The 15,048-nt window shown below is 36.6% G+C and overlaps 1 long non-coding RNA gene across 1 annotated transcript; it reads left to right on the top strand.

Moving 5' to 3' along the window:
• The first annotated feature begins 1,306 nt into the window (after positions 1–1,306).
• LOC106490604 (uncharacterized) lies at positions 1,307–14,276 on the top strand. The gene is made up of 3 exons (XR_001293633.2): positions 1,307–1,409; positions 2,695–2,801; positions 11,454–14,276. It is a non-coding gene; the product is annotated as an uncharacterized lncRNA (long non-coding RNA).
• The last annotated feature ends 772 nt before the right edge of the window (positions 14,277–15,048 follow it).

Raw genomic sequence — 15,048 nt, 5'->3', positions numbered from 1 at the left:
TACTTCCCAGCCTTTTCTGGTAACTGATAAACTGCAGGTAGAAGCTGGCTGGCCTGGAGTTTAGTGGCAGTATAAAGCCTTGTTCTTCTTGTTAGGCATGTGCATTATATTCCCCCTTCTATAACAGTAAACTTTCTTTTAACCTTGCTTACTAGCAAGATTGGTCCCTTTGACTAATGGTGTGTGCTGTTATTCACCCTACTGGGAGTAGGACCTTTGTTTAGAATGGTCAGTATTTACCTTTACAAAGTCAAAACAAAAAATCAAAAACAAACTCCCCCAAATTTGCTAGGAATAGTTCATATCCTTTGCTCGTAACTCTTTGGCGATCTCCTTTAGCCTGTAAAATTGCTTGCATTGCCGTATGTGATTCCTTGTGCAGAGGAGCTGCCATCAAGTCGGGGTTAAGGAAATGGCATAAAAATGACGATGCCATTCTTGCATGACTTTATATAAATCCCAGAATGCTGTTTGATTTTTCAAGCCAAAATACTTGTATTAGAATCTCTCATTTTTATATGTAATTTCTATTCCTGTAGTTTCATAGAAAAGCATAAAAATTTAAGATGAATGAACCTCAAAACTCTGTAAAGCAAAGGAAAAGAACTTGGGTGGTATTTTTATAAACTGTTGCCCTTCTGCAGTCTCTTACCTAGAACATCAGTAGTGAATCTTAAACAGTTGAAATCAACTATATTATATATGAAGTTCTTACTAAAATGTGATTGCCTTGGGTAAAAACTGAAGGTCCCTGTATGGAGAGATGCAAAAGCTTTTATCCTTCCATATATGTATATGTGTGTGTGTGTATATACATTTTTAGTTTTCTTTAAATCCCAAGTACTCATCATAGCATGCTATCTCAGGCTTTATTTATGAAAAGTAAATTAAAAATGGAAAAGGAACCAATATTACAATGAAAAAAACTATGTGAGCTGATTAAAGGCTATGTTTAAAAACAAAACAAAAACACTAAAAATCCGAAATAAATTGTAACATCTGCGATACAATAATTATAAGAAAAGCTAACAAACTTCCCCCCTCCCCCCATGCAAGTACGCTTACAGTTTTCCCTATAAGTGCAAAAAGGGAATGATGTTCTCAAAATTCCTTTCAGCTAGATCCCTATTTAAGGCAACTTATACTGATGTTTTGTGATGCTTTGCTTCTGAATCATCAGTGTATGACTAGGCTCCCTCCACCCCTTTCTCTGTCTCCCTCCTAGGGTTTGTAATCTACTTATTTGAAAGTACTTTTTTAGATTTCCCAGCAGTGAGTTTTGAGAAAATGATAGGGAGGATTCCTGACGACCGCAGTGTTGGACGCAATTTGCTGTTTGCTGTCTGAGATTATGAGCAAGACTTGCTACAAGAATAAGGATTTTACAGGAGCAGTTGAATTATATAGAAGTGAGATATGTAGCAATACTTCTGATGAAGATTAATGCTTATTCTATTAGCTGCTGAGATACAAGGAAATGTGGTGAGGTGCATTGTTATCTTAACTTTGGTGCGCTGCATGAGATGCCACAGGGAAGGAGGAAGAGACTAAAGAAGCGATCAGTGAAAGTAGTCTGGGACTAAAGAAGAAGGGAGGTCAAAATGTATGAATAGAAAAGTAGAGAGGCAAGCTGCAGATGTGTTCTTTTAATTTCTTCTGTTCATTTTTCTCTTTACCTCACCTGTTCTATGCTGCTTTTTCTGACTTTGTACTCCCTTTAGTTGGAAATATTTTCCAGTGATTTTTTTTCAAAATTCATTTGTTTTGCTCTTTGATAATCTCTAAGTCCGAGACGTCTTCATTGTGTTTGTCATCCTGGAAACACTGCTTTTTATTAATAATAGACAAGATGTCTTGCTTCTCATCATGGTTCTGGCTGAATAAAACAATGTGCTATATCATAACTAGCAAGCTATCAGAAGAGAGAATTTTACAAGTTCAAGAACAGAGTTCCAGAGCACGTTAGGGAATGTGGGGGGAAAGGGCAGGGACAAAAAACCCCAGAGCCCCAGCTATCTATTCTTAACAAAGAAATTCACTGTTGGTTCCTTTTTTATTCACCAATAACTAAAAACTGCTTCCCCCCCACCAATGTGTTTTTGATATAGGCCTAGACACAGGTAATGATAGGAGAGACATAAGTGTATAAAGAGTAACCACACAGTCAAATTGTTGAAGTAATACAGGTCAGTCAACACAGGGATACGTTGGGTATAAGTGTCATTGCTGGAGGCAAACTGTGTAATAGCATTTTTATGTAAAATCTCTGGAAAAAATAATCAAACTAATACTTCTTATATTAAAAAAAAGAAAAAAAAAAAACCTTCCACTATTACTACTTCTTGCTGGCCTGGAACACTTGTCTATTTTGCTTTGCTCTTTAAAATTTTGTTACGCAGATGAAGTACTAACATATACCTGCTTTGTGGGTTTTTTCTTCAAACTCTTAAAGTGATTTGTAGTATTTTGGTCTTTAAAAATTCTGCTGTTTACCTGATTGAATCCTTTTCCACTCCGAAGTTTCGTAATCTCCGAGTAATGGTCAATAAAGACATTCTTGACATAGCCAAAAATTAAAAGGATATTGATATATGATCCCCAAATATCTGCAAGAGTGAAATGCAGGTATTTCTGCAATACTGATTATAATAGAATTGGGAAATACTGTAATGCTAACATTTTTTTTTTAAACAGTTTATGAAGAGCCAGCTGCAAAGAGAAGTGGGGGAGTGGTTTGAAGAATAAGAGCAGGATCTCTTATGGCAGCTTTCTTGCATGGTACTGTCTGCTGCAGAAATGAGGTAAGAAGACAGCTGTTTATGCAAATAAAATGTCTCACAAATCCACATGAGAAGGTGTGCACACCAGTTACAAGAAAGAAATGTTCCCTCATGCCTGTGCTGTGTCTGTTTTCTGAATAAATCCCACACCAGCCTAAATTCTGATGTGCCAGTTTGTGTTAATGAATATGGAACTTGCTGTGGAGCCAAAGCACAATGAATAAAAAGCATAAACATTGCTTTTAGTTTGGAATGAATGCATGACTAATCCAAATTAGATATACAGCACTGCCCATTTCAAAGGGCAAGCCCTCTGGCTGGCTTTGGTTGTTCTCTTGCTCTGAAAAGAAAAACATGGAAATACAATAAAAACTTGTTTGAATGCAGTGGAAAGGGAAATCGAGGAAAAAGAGTAGAATGGGCTTGTTAAAATGTGAAATAAATACCACAGAAATGCAGTATTTTGTGTTGAAGTTCAACTGAAATATTTCAGTTTCTTAGGAAGCATAGTATTTCTTCTGGCTGATAAGCTGTAGCATATAGCATTAAGGCTTTTTTTTTTTTTAAGAAGTGATCGCTATGTTTAAAACTTATTTTTGAGGGATGCAGTGTAGAAGTCTTATTTACTAGCTTTCAAGTACATTTAGATGCAAAAATTAAAAAAAGTGTAGTTTCTGCTGACTGGCTTCTGTACAGACAAAAAGGAAAACAGAAATATAAATTGCTTTCTGTGAGAAAACAGGACCGAAAAGGGTGGAGACCTGATGAGGATAGTGTGTATATAGAAATTTCTGAGTAAGTGTTGCCAAGGTACTGGTTGTTATGCATGTGAAGTTCTCTGGTTTATGTTAGTTGCAGAAAGGCTGATTTGTCTGACTTGGGTAGATCTTCTAGACAAATCATAGTTTTTTAAATACTACCGTCCAGACATGAAAGAAATGGAAGTGATGAGGAACTGTCATTCCACTGACTTTTGTTGAATGAATCGTAATTCCTGTTCGGAAGTGGAAAGCACAGGGCTCAATATTAGTTCTTTGTTGCTGACTGTCTGTCTGTGGCATTGCAAGTCACTTCATAGTGTTTCAGCAATGCCTGTTGTTCTCAGTATCGGAGAGCAGCCTCAAGGAATCTGATAACAACACTAATCGACTTGATGGTAAGCTGAACAGTGTGGCAAATAAGAGGCAGTCTAGAAGAAAAACCTTAGCCGAATGTACTTAAAATTTCAGCTTTATATGGTATTATTGAATGCATGCAATTTGTTGGTAGTAACTTCCATTAACTTTTGATAGTAGCAGTTTGTTTTATAGGTAGAAATCTAGGGATACCCAATCTTATGTAGTGTTACCACTTTCCATAAGCTGTCTCAGTTTTTTTTCTTATGGCCTAATAGTTGCTTTAAAAAAAAAAAAAAAAGCCAGCTTGATAGTACACATGGGGGAAGAAAAAATAGCATGGAGCTCTAAGTACAAGACTTTGTGTAATGTTTCTTTGGACACTCAAATATGTGTCATTTCATTGTGTAGGAAAGCAAACTAAACACTCCTAGAAGGTCTACCACGTGGAACTTTATTGCTACCAATACAAGTTATTGACAATTTTGTAACTGTGGAAACCCATCGTATTTATTTCTGTCACTTAAAGTATGTTCCAAGTGAATGGTAATAGTAGTTAGTCCTTTGTGTGGACTAGCCACTATAATGAGGATAAAAGATAAATCTGTGAAACCTATTGACAAAATACTTGCAATAGAAAATTAATAAAACTCAAGAATTTGGATTCCATTCCAATTTATTCTGGGAATGTGCTCTAATGACCTAACCTCTGCTTCTTTCTTCCTCTCTGCTTGCCACCTCCTGCCTATGATCCTGGCTGATGGTTTCTGACAGTCATAGTTGTGATTATTCCCCTCTCACCTCAGTAGAGAGAAAAGCACATAGAATAGTATGGATGGTTTTCTTGTTGTAAGTTGAAGTGCTGGTGTTGCAGAAGCCCACAGCATCCGTCTGCTTTAATTTGAGGGCTAGATCTACTGAGTCCATGCAGATCTGGGATAGAACAGATACAAATGTGATGGAATTTGTCATGTTTCCCCCCCGCCCCCCGCTAAGCTCAAAAAGAGATCTGAGCATGTGAGAAGTGAAATTGTTCCAAGTCTTCATTTGGTCAACTGTGGCAAAAGACTTAAGGTTTCAGAAAGAAATGGACATCATACTGTGAAGTTCTTCTAATATTACAGAAAACTATTGTAAAGCTTGCAAGGGCTTATTTCAACTAGAAAACTGATTTGAAATCTAGAATTTTAACACTGCTCTTGACATTTTGTGGTTTTTGGAAGGCAGTCCAGACTTTTATCCTGCAAACAAGGGCTAAATAAACAAAGACAAAATAATAGCAAAAACAGAAGTTGCAGCCTTAGTTGCTATTGCAGACTTATTGGTTTGAGACAATTGTGGAACAATATCTGGTCAGTCCCTTCTGAGACCTGGCAAATGTCTACCAGCATTTTGCAATTAAAGATAGCACTTTTGATAGTCTTTCTGGTCACATGCTCATAGAGGTTCTGTTAAAGATACAGATTTATGCAAACTTTCACTGTACAGAATACAGAAGAGTGAGTGACTAAGAAGAATGTGTGTCATAGGACTTGCTACCTGGATGAGAGGAAGATTTACTAGGTTACAATTGCAGCTAATCTCTGCTACAGAAGGAGACCCACTGGAAAAGCTGTTCCTTAATATATCCATAGGTTTGCAAAAAACTAACCCAGTTATCAGCTAGGGATGGCCAAAAATCGGTATTGCGAAGGTTTTGGGTTCCCTCCTTCACCACACTTTGGAATCCAGACCTGCTGTCCCTTTTTATCCAGTTATTTTGGATCATGATTATTAGATATCCCTTCCCTTTAAGGAGAATTAAGCTGATCAGTTAGCCCTGTGGGGAAGATTACAAGGTGTTTGCAAACCACTGAAAAGGCCCTCTGGAGAATTTGTGGACATTAAGCATTAGCAAAATACTCATTTAGAAATCAGCATAATCTCAGCAGAGCTTTACCCTAGTATATGCACTCCAACATCATTAAGAATCAATGAAGAAGTAGATTTTATGAATACCTCAGTGTGTTTCATCAAACGGTGATTTACACACCTTGAACGGTGGTCTTACTTTGCACACCCGACAACTACACCTGGTTGAGTATGATAAGGAAATGGCAAAGTGAATTGTCAGCATCTTTATTACACTTATGCGAAGTCTGATAGCTAGCTCACGTTGATCTACTGGACAGAATATTTAGAGTAGCAAAGAAAGAAGACTGCCCTTTTCCCTCCGTGATCCTCATTCCACTGACTGGAGGTGTATCGAGAGCTGGGAGATTGCTGTACTTTGTACCCAGCAGAGCCCTTGCTTTATAGCATCTGGAGGAGCCCCCACATCTCTGTGCATGCCTGTGGGTGTGCTGGAGCTACCCTGACAGGATGATGTGAAACTTGATGGTCACGGAAAGGGTATTGGCACCTGGTATCATGACTGTTACCTGTTTTGCTGCACATTACCAAGGGACTGGCTTTCTTCCGTTACTGAAAGCTCCAGAATTATGAATCTGTAGATGTGATTAGATTCTCCCCCTCCCCCCCTCCCAGCTGTGAATTCCTCTGTGACTATATTAAGTAACAAAAAGACTTTTTTTTTCTTATCCCTACTGGTAGCAGTGCAAGTTACTCAGTTCCATAAATACTTACGTACACCCTTCTCAGATTGGTTGGTTAGTAGTGAGATTGAAGCAAGTCTTCAAAATACTGATTCTCTGCACTGGAACGGCTGCTCCCACCCATCTTAGTATGAGGTGCTACAAAACCTATAGAATTTTCCCTCTGAGCTTTTAGGTGAAGAATCCTACCCCTAAAATTTTAAGGTCTGCCCAGTACTAAAGTAGATAATTGCTGAAGAAAGTTGGAGTGTCTCAATAGATCAGAACCTTGTTTTGATTGAAAAGATCATCAGCAGATTCCTCCATCTGTAGAAATGTAGATAGTATATTTGACCTCCTCATGCTTGTCCTCTGGGATCATAAGATGCCTCAGCAACTTTTCAGAGTTATGGAGACAGTTTTCATGGCTTGTAAATGACTATATACCTAGACTGCTCTCTGGATACGTACATGATTCTGTATAGTGGCAGTTATGCAGCAGATCTGAGATCATCTTTTAATTTAAGTATTGCCAAATATGAATAGTAATCTATAAAGGCTATTTATCTGGACTGCAGAAGTGTATTTGGCTGGAGGGACCCAGTTTGTTCTGCTGGCTGGCAAAGTATGTGTCCTTTCCCCCCATGATGAGTCACTGTAAGAGGTTTCTTGGACTAGCTGGCTTTCTATGTGTAATCATCACCATGATATCTCTATTGAAAAACCTACTGAAAAGATGAAAATAAATGGAAGAGCTAGGGGACTGAGGATGGCAATTTTTCTTTTTCCTTTTGAAAGGAGAATCTTTTCAAAGAAATGGTTCTTTTCAACTTAAGCCTATCAAATTGTTCACTTCTTGTGGGGACGCCTGTGATGCTGAGTTAAGCATACTTTTCCCTAAGAGGAGAGGCAGGTAGTAAGCTTGTTCATTTATATAGTATTCCTGGAGGACAGAATATGTTCATCCTTTAATGATGAGATGTTAGCAATTAAATACTTAGGTATCAGTTGCTGGATGATTTCCTGCTAATGGATAACTTATTTAGGGTCATCAAAAAAAAAAAAAAAAGTATAGTAGTGGTGTAGGAAAAGGATAGGAAGGGAAAACGGGGGACCCAATACAGTCACTGTATTCAGAATTTACTGTAAGTGACCAGGTAAGTATGGTTATCTAGATCGTCTACTCACTTTTAAATACAAGAACAATGAAGGTCAAGGATTGCCATTATGAGATATCCTAGGAGGTAGTGCTTGTTGTTAGATGTTGCGTGCAGGTGTATCCAGTCATGATGGATCCATCTCCAATTAAGGATGTCTAAATGTATGTTGGATACTGTATTCTCAGATTATGTTGTTCACTAGTCAAAGCTAATTTCTAACGCACCAGAGCTGGGGATGCCTATTCTGATGCTTTTCTTGTTTACTTGATGTGTTTGCAACACCATCCTGAAGTGATACATGTTCTTATATGTAGTTATTTAGTCATTGTATTTCAGCTTTCTTTGTAGACTTTTATAAAGAAAATTGATGTAATTGGCTGAACTAGATAGTTGTTGCTTTGGGTAATTTAGAGTATATTCCTCTCAGCAGCAGTCATGGCAGATATTTAATTGACCTCTCTCCCCCTTATTACATTTGTTCTATAGTAGCGAAAGGATTTTGTCCTTTGTTCTTGGAATCTTGTATAGTGAGATACCTTGTACTTCACAAGAAGTATTTTAATGTGAATAAGCCTTTTAGCACAAAATCATGACTTGAACCATTTTAGATCTTTTTGCTGTCTGACAGAGTTGGAATTAATATGTCAGGCTATAGATGATGTGAATTAAGTGCATACTTAATCTGAGTATCATATTGGTTTCCAGAAAAACACTCTAGAGCTATTTAGCCAATAAATTTTAACTAAAAAGTTTTCCATTGATATTTTCATAATGTGCTTTCCACCTATTTTCATTACTTTTGTATAAGACCTTCACTCAGTTGAAGAAAATTCACATTTTGCAAATATATAGCAAGATTAGACTGAAGTGCTGCCTTCATAAAACAAAAAACTTCAGACAAGGTCTCAGCTTTACTAAAGGCAACAATTAAAACAGCATAATACAAGCACATCATAGGAACTAAACATGTCATAAGAGCTAGTGGGATGTCTATTATATGTTTAGTTCACTTGCATATTATAATAACTAGCCAGGCAATCTACTAAGAATTCAGTACTAAGCTCTAGCATGAAATATTCTTAAAATCAGCCTAATCCTTTTGTTTTATATGTCACATCTATGCACAATATAATTGAGAAGAGAGATTTGTCAATTCTTGTGTACAAACTTATTTGTTCCATGTCTTGAACAGTGATAATCTTGCATTATTAAACAGCAACATAATTATTTTAAGCATAATCATTAAATGCGATGAATAAATTATCATATTCCAAGATTTGATACTGCTCACAGTAAAATCATACGAAACATTTTTCCTTATCCTCATTTAAAGCAGTTGTTAATGGGTAAAATGTGAAAGAGCTCCAATAAAGCAGTTTCACTAATAGTTCTCTTCAAAAATGGGGAAGATGAAGTCGAGGCAGTAAAAGAAAATGAATCCAGTGCATGGAGAGCTATCAAAACAAAGCTATTGGTGTGATGGATAAAGGTATCTAGTAAAAGAAGACTTGGGAGGGAGACTAACTTGATGATGCATGAACGAAGAAGAATATATAACTAACCTGCATCTAGTATCTGTAACCACTGTCCACAAATCATGGAGTGTGTCCTCATGGTAATGCTAAAATGGATAGGCTGAGCAGGGAATAAGTTGCTACTTGCCAGGGATGAGGGTAGCAGCTTCTCAGCCTGTGAGTCTAGTCTTTTTAATCTTAAGTGAAAAGGTTTCATTCTTAACTTCATTTGGTAAGAGATTGGAAATGAAATATTCTTCAGCTTCTTTTCTTATTACCTGTTTTAGGCATAATTCCCCTCCGTGTCTGTGCTGGATGTGAGCACAAAGCACTTCGATTAAACAGTGAGAGTTGTGAATTCTTGTGTAGTACTTGACAACAAGCTATGCGATTAGTCACTAATATCTCACCAAAATTTTAACACTAAACTGCAAAACTGATATTATGAAATGATATTTCAAAACCAGAAATGTAGGAAGCTTAAAACTGAAAAAACCCTACTTTTTAATAAAAAAAAAATCAGAGAATTAGTTGATAGTGCAGAAATTATACTCAACAGCAGCTGACTGTGAAAGAGGTCTAAAGCAATGGTAGGTTTGAAACAGTAGCAAATTTGTACATCACAGAAACTGTCCTGAGTTAGGCAAATGTAACCATACAATCATGGAAAACGATATCCTCTCAGCTGCAACTCACTCCATCCCTATCCTTACTAATGTAGGCTTCTTGATTGAAGTATTGTTTTTATTAATAGGAGGGTTACTTAAAGGTTGTAGTCAGGTTTACAAGGTAGTTTACAAACTTACAAAGCTATACTGGGCAAGGAATATCCAGGCTATCCAAGTTTTCCTGTCTAGTCAACATAAAAATACTCCTCCAGAGGATGGTTTATATTCCCATCTCACCCTCCGCTGGCGATATTGGGAACATGGACAAGTCTTCAAATTTAGACCCTCCAGTCAAGCACTACAATTAACTCTCTCAGCAACTGCCTGGAAAAAATGAATATGGAAACATGTCTTTGAAATACATTGATAATTTTTTTTCTTTTAAGTGGCCTCTTGTGAGGAGAGCTGATCAGGTATTGAAACACTGTAATGTAGCTAGTGGTAGCAGTCTATCCTAAATTTCCTACAAATGTATTGAATGACTGACATATCATGTATTTTCCTCTGCTGCCTATTTGTAAAACAAGGAAAATATTTCTTACCATGTATAAGAAAACTTGAATAAGTATTTTGATAGAGAATGCTTTCAGTCATTATAATGCCTAGCCTAAGAATTGATGATACTGGTTGAATGTACTGCTGAACATGGCTATAATAATAAAATAACATACTGTTTCTGAAAGGGTTCTTCTGTAAGTCAGGTGCTTGTGTGTGTTTTGGGTTTTTTTTTTTTTTTTTTCATTTTGGTGTTGTGTTTTTTGTTTTTGTCTGTCTTTTTTGTTTTGGTGTTTTTGGTGTTTGTACAAAGGAAAAAGTACATTAATAGTACAAACACTCTTTCTCTGGGAGATCAAAATGTTTTTTTTCTTATCCTCTAGAGGAGAATTCAGACTCAAATGAAAATGTCTCAATTCACAGTCATTCTGTGTTTGACGATTTGACTCTCATTTGATATGCTGATTTGGAGTGGAAAGTTTGTTTGAATTCTCATAGACTAAGCATGTTGTTCACTGCCTAGCTTAAATTTGAGTAAGCTAATTGGAGTTTGATTTTAAGAAACAAAGCCCAGCTACAGATTGCATCTAGGCTAAAAGTCATGTAAACTGATCAGAAGTTCAATTTATCAGTCTTTGGGTTTGTTTTGTCTGTTTTTAGATAAAGATAAAACAACTTTAAATTTCAGTTTAGTGCTTTAGCTACACCATTGCTACATATTGCATGTGTTTTTAATTCTCTTCCTCCCCTCTGCCGCAATTTTATTGATGGTACATCTGTGATATGAGCAAGTTGTGAAAGACAATGAGAGATTCTTACTAGGTTCTTTTTGACATCAGTGTTAGTACACTAGCCATGGATAAAGTAAAAGATACATTTTTTTAAGAGTGTGGGTTTTTTTGTTGTTTTTTTAATAATTGAATTGATATTAATTCTGAACTTCTTGAAAGACATAATGGAAAGTTTCACCAATCATGTTGAGACAAAGCAGATTTGCTTGGCTATTTATCTAATAAAACAGATTTTATGTTTAGAGGCAAGAAAATATTTTAAGTAGATCCAGATATTTTATTTAAATGACTGTACAGATTTGCACATTTCAAAAAGGTAGACTCACTGTCTGACAAACTGATATTTTTATTTTTCAGAGTTGGAAGAAACCTCCCAGGAGGAAGGCTTCGTTTCTGGACCTAGCATTTTTAGTGTCGGTAGCAGAAATATTCATAATAATAAAGAGACATCTCTTTTAAAACCCCCCAAAGCCCTAAGTAATGACCTAATACAGCTGCCTTCCACACGTTTGTGTCTTCTGTTTGTACATTTAAATTTTGTTCTTATTTGAATGGGATTTAATCAACTATTATAAAACTTGAGTTAATTGTTGCGTAAGTGCTAGCCTAGGTAGTGTAGGAACAACCATTCTAGCTCATAAATGACCTTGTTGTTCAAACTGCATGCCTTTAATATTTCAGAACATGTTTAGAACATTTGTTACAACTATTCTAAGCCAGACATTGAAATCAGCCTGTAACAAGCACTGTGTATTAGGGAATTGATTTTGGAGGACATCTTCTTTTGCAGTATGCTATGTGCATTCTTCCCAGTGTTTAGTTTGCACCCAACTAGTAATGATAATATTTCAGTGTATGTTTGAGTTACCCTTTTTCTGTTCCATCGCAAGTGAGAACTGATTACACCGGCTTCTCAATTTTGAGTGATAATGAAGTTATGTTAGCACTACAGTTATCCTTGTAAGGACAGCTTAGACTTCTCTGGACTAACTTGCTTGGATACTGATAAAAGTATAGCTGTGGCTTCGTAGAATGCAGTGTGGCTTTCAAAACCAGCCTGGGAAGTCAGTGTGATTTGCCTGTCCTGAGCTCATTGTGATGTGGCTTCTTTCATCTTTCTTGCCATATTTTCTCATATGAAGGAAATGTCAGTTGGTGCTGATAGGAACAGGAACTCTCACCTCTAATGTTTATTTTCCAGGTGTTGATTACATTTCTGTCACTCTTTCTTACAGACTTGAAAAGCTTCTTTTCACTTCTGCTCAGTAGCAGAATAGTACATGTGCTACGCCTTGGCATGAGAGTGATGCTACTGATTTCATTTCTCTTACTTCTTTTAAATTACCACATTCGTTTGTTCAGTCAGGTTGACCTATGTAATGGGTTCCACCTGCCTCGCTGCCCCAGACACACATCCAGTGGGCAGTGCACCATAGCTGAATGTATTTGGAATATCTGCCTGAATATATTTGAAAGGCTTGTGGAACTCCGTGATCTGCAGGCATGCATGGCTGTCACTCAAGTCACATGGGCAAAAGAAAGGGAGGTGGAGAACTCTAAAATGTAGTTGCTAAAATGTATCAGACAGTGGAGAGTTTAGAGGACTTTGTTATCATAATAAGCACCTTGGGAAAAATTTCCTGGGTTAATACAGAGTATTTTGGGAGCTGGAGTTTTTGACTTGAGTGGGTGATGTTAAGGAAACATAATCACCTCAAACAAATCATTTCATGTGAAAGTCAGCTCAGTTAATTGCAATCAAGATAAGCAAAATGTAGCTAGGTGTCAGAACACTAGTTGACTGTAAGTGAATTAGCAGATTGCTCACGCTGTCTGTCCGTGGTAATTCCGGCAAACAGGAGTGGGTTTACTAGACACATGCTGATAAGAGAAGCGAATCAAAATAGCATCTTTAGTGTTTCAGAAAACTCTAGCAGCATGTGCAATATAGTCACTCTAGCATCAGTATAGTACAGAATATACTGATTATCCTTGTTTGGATACCCTGTAAAAACGTAAAGGAAAGATGGATATAGAAAAACTATAACAACAGCTTGATTAAAGAGAGACTGGTGGTCATGAATCTAACAAAGATTCAAGAAGGAGAGATGAAATCCTGGCAATACTGAAATTAGTAGGGAGAATTTTTATGGAAGTTTTTACACATCTTCTACATTTACTTATGCTATTCATTTTAAAAGAAGATTTCTAAATTTAACAAAATGGCAATACTAGGTAAGAACTAACCAAACATGATCATACATGTTTTTGGAAGTTACCTTAGCAATCATCATCAATTTGAATTGAAAATAATTTTTTTCTCTTAAGGGTAAATCTGTGGTATATTTTTCAAGTTTCTTTTCTACTTTACTCTCCTGTATATGTAACTTATATAGTTTTGATGTGTCTTTGGTTCACTTAGCACATTTGAACTATGAGCTGCTAGGATTTCTTAACTGAAAAGTTACCCTATGTACAAGCCATTCTAGCAGCCCTTTGCTTCCTTCAGGTGGAGCTGGTTGCAGTTATTACTACATTTCATATGGTATGCTCATGAACAAAATACTTTCTTTTGATTATTTATAAATCTTATTTGGCCCAAGTGCAAGTTTTTTGGTTTTTTTTTCAGTTAAATATTTGCTGTAATTATCTTTCACTAAATTACTAGATTTATCATTTATTCTATTAAATACAGAGTAATATAGAGACAAAGTTGTTGAGGAAGCATCTGCATTTTCAATTCAAACCAATTACCCTTAATGGTGAAAGGATGCATTTTCACTCACATAGATTTAGATCTGCTCTCTACAGATTGAAGCCCTCATTGATCTGCTTGCCTTTTTAGCTTGATAATTTGTAATAAATTCTGATCTAGTTACTAACCTGTATTTCCCAATAAAGATATCCTAGGTGAGTAACAAGTTCCTATTTTCTCCTGGATATACTGTATACTAAACCCGTAGTCTGTAAATAGCCTATAAAATGAGCTATGTTTATTATATATAAATAATCATATAAAGAATTGCTGCCTTGCATCAAATACAAAATAAAACATCAATGATACCACCAAGCTGCTGGTTTTCTTTTTCTTCCCAGAAAGAAGCCATTTCTCCAAATGCAACTCTTCTGCCAGGTGTTGAAGCTATCGATATCATTTCTTTTTTTAAGATAAAACTGAGACCTGAGCCTCATCCAGAGCTCTGTGCTCCTATATCTAAATCTGTAAAACTTTTATTAAACAAAACTAAACAAACCCTTTGTGGTCACCTTAGTAGATACCTTTTCTCTCTTTTCAAATACTCTGGGCCCCTTGTACTAGAGAATTGTTGCTATTAATTTTGATTTAATTTGGGTAAAGCAAAAAGTGCTCAGAACAACTGTGGAAATACCATGTATGCAAGAGCATTTGGGGGTATGTGTGTCCATAAATATGGAATTTGCATGCGAGAAACTCCTGTGGGCCAAATTACACCCAATAGTCATGGATGTAATGACTCATGGTTGCAAATAGGGTGATGGATGTTGTGCTTTGTCTCAGTGCCGACACCTTACTAGTTACTGCTCTGACGTGGCGATGCCAGGACCCAGTGATCCCATCTTTCTCCTTTCCCACTGGTAGTTTGGTGGAGCGGAGTGTTAGAAGGCAGTGAGATGCAGCCCTTGCAACACTCTGTCGAAGGGATTATTATTGGGGACAGCCAATTTCCTACCATCATACTGCTTTGCCCCCCGTGTTGGAGTTGGTGGCTTGTGGTCTTTTGCATGGCAGGTCTCAAGTTATGTGCGTATTGATGGGCAGTTTCATGACTTGTGATCTGGGAGGGCAGGTATAGTAGACTTCTTACAGATTTTTTGGGTCTGAAGAACTAATCAAGTTTTTTTGATAAAACATTATTTCTGACAGAAAATTTTGACTTCAGTGAAATTAAAATATTCACAAAACATTGTCTCT

The sequence above is a fragment of the Apteryx mantelli genome, chromosome 1 (genome assembly GCF_036417845.1).
Source record: "Apteryx mantelli isolate bAptMan1 chromosome 1, bAptMan1.hap1, whole genome shotgun sequence".
Lineage (NCBI taxonomy): Eukaryota > Metazoa > Chordata > Aves > Apterygiformes > Apterygidae > Apteryx > Apteryx mantelli.
Note: the sequence above shows the minus strand (reverse complement) of the source record. Positions and strands in the feature narration are given on the sequence as shown.